Genomic DNA, 2554 nt, shown 5'->3' on the forward strand with positions numbered 1-2554 from the left:
AAAACTAAAGTCCAAGTGGATCAAAGACCTCAATACAAAATTAGACACACTAAACTTGTTAGAAGAAGTGGGGAAGAGCCTTGAACTCATTGGCACAGGAGACAACTTCCTGAACAGAACACCAACAGCACAGGCTCTAAGAGCAACAATCAATAAATGGGACCTCATGAAACTGAAAAGCTTTTGTAAATCAAAGGACACTGTCCTTAAAACAAAACGACTGCCTACAGATTGGAAAGGATCTTCATCAACCCTATATCTGACAGAGGGCTAATATCCAGAATATATAAAGAACTTAAGAAGTTAAACAACAACAAATCAAGTAATCCAATTAAAAATGGGGTACAGAGCTAAACAGAGAATTCTCAATAGAGGAATGTCAAATGGTAGAAAAACAAAGAAATGTTCAATGTCCTTAGTCATCAGGGAAATGCAAATCAAAATGACCCTGAGATTTCACCTTACACCCATCAGAATGGCTAAGATGAATAACTCAAGTGACAACACATGCTGGAGAGGATGTGGAGAAAGGGGAACTCTGCTCTGCTGCTGGTGGGAATGTAAACTTGTACAATCACTTTGTGAATCAATCTGGTGTTATTTCAGAGAAGTAGGAATAGTGCTTCCTCAAAATCCAGCTATACCACTGGTAGGCATATATCCAAAAGATGCTCAAGTATACAATAAGGACATCTGCTCAACCATTAACACAGTCTTAATCAATACCTGGCCAGGTAGAAACAGCAATATGGAAACTTAAGGGTAAGAAGGATTTTAGAGATTGAATGGTCTAAATTTTAGATTCTGAGGAAATCTGAGGCCAAAACTTCAATTTGACTCTTGATCATTGAAGTGTTCATAGTGTTTAAAAAAACTTCTGATTTTTTTTTTTTTGAGAATTTCATATCATTCACCTCAATTCCTTTCCTCCCCTCATACCTTACAACCTCCCCTCCAACAGACAAAAGAAATCTTGTTGAGGACACTGTAGTGTATCACAGTGTGTCCTACAGTATTGCCTTTTGTTTAGACCTCTTTGCTTGGAAATGTTCATTACAGTGACTAATTTGGTCTGGTATGAAGCCTCTGGCTTCTGTTACTCTATCAATACTGGAACCCCACTGAGACTACTCTCAGATATCCTGTTGTTGTCATGTGTCATTGAGACTCTGTAGTTTTGGATCTGTAGGACTGGCCCCTTCATGCACTTTGGCAGTTCACAGGTGAGGAAGATGTTGGGATAGGCCAGTTCAAAGCCCTGTATCTGGGCCTAAGAGGTATCTGAGCTGGTAAGCCTACTAGCTGTCCTTTCTCACACCCTTAGGGCTGGGTCACCAGCAATTCCTGAAACCAGTGCCAGCTCCGCCTTGGTGCCAAGGTGAGGTGCAGGGCCCTACTATCCTGAGTTTTGCAGTTGGTGAGGGATATGGCCAGTACTTCCACTGACTCCAGGGCAAGTTCTACAGTCTGCCATAGATGGTGAGGGACAAGAGAAGATAGGAGAGTGTCTCCCCTTTGTCTATGACACTACACAGCAGTCAAGAGGTAAAGCCAGCTCTCCTGTGCTTACAACCTCAGGGCCAGCTCACCTGAAACCCCCACATCCAGGGCGTGCTCTACTGTGCTGCCCAGGTGCGATGCAGGTTTGTTTCTCACCCAGCCCATGCTAGTGGTCCCTTGCAAGGGTCTCTGGCCTACTATCACCTGGTATCTGGGGTTCTTCTAGTTTCTGGCTTGCTTCTATTCCTGGGAGCCTGGCCTGGCCTGCCTGGTGCCGGAATGGTAGTGGTCTCGGGTTAGCTCCCTGTCTGGGTCCCCTGGCATCGGACTGGTGGTGGTCTGAGCCTTACTCTTTTAGGAAACGTTAGGCTACTAATCATTCCCAGAACACTGAGTGGAAACCTAGGCTCTCTACTCTCTGCCACTTCCTGACACACATGTGACACAACAGCCACATCTGCAATGCCTCTAGGACAGAGTCATAGCAGTCCTAATTGAGTGTTGTATGTTATAAGTTGGTTATAGCACCTATCAGTCAGATTATTTGAAGTGGCAAAATAGCGAATAAAGTCATGAGAAAATCAGGCACAAATCAAGATGCTTGAAATGGATGGAGTCAGACCTGTTGATAACACAACTCTCTATTGGCCTTCTGCATTTTGGCTTATCTTGTAAACAGTGATATTAATGACGTTTGTTTTAAACCACATTTTCCATCTTGTTTGTAAAGCAAGTATCTCTTGTAGTAGAGCAAATATCAATTCAATTTCCAGAGAAGTTATTAGAGGGGATTGTCATTTCCTAGGCTCAAAATTTATATAATGCAGCAGCACCAAATGAAAACAAACAACACCTGGAGCTTTCCACATCACCTTCTGAAGTTTGGAATTGGGAACTGGCCAAGAAAGTAATGGAATCCTAGATTCTGCCACTGCTGTGAGTAATAAGCTATGTTCTGTATCTGACCCCATGGTCTCATAGCTTCTATATCATCCTGAAACTGTAACAAGACAGTTTGGCAACTTCCAACTGTGAAATCTTTAACACTTCACAG

General features: G+C 42.8%; 1 pseudogene; it reads right to left on the bottom strand.

The window, feature by feature from the left end:
- Positions 1–1860: 1860 nt before the first annotated feature.
- On the bottom strand, positions 1861–1978 carry LOC129691459 (small nucleolar RNA SNORA17; annotated as a pseudogene).
- Between the last annotated feature and the right edge of the window lie 576 nt (positions 1979–2554).

The sequence above is a fragment of the Psammomys obesus genome, unplaced genomic scaffold (assembly GCF_907164565.1).
Source record: "Psammomys obesus unplaced genomic scaffold, mPsaObe1.curated_primary_1811, whole genome shotgun sequence".
In the NCBI taxonomy this organism is placed as follows: Eukaryota; Metazoa; Chordata; class Mammalia; order Rodentia; family Muridae; genus Psammomys; species Psammomys obesus.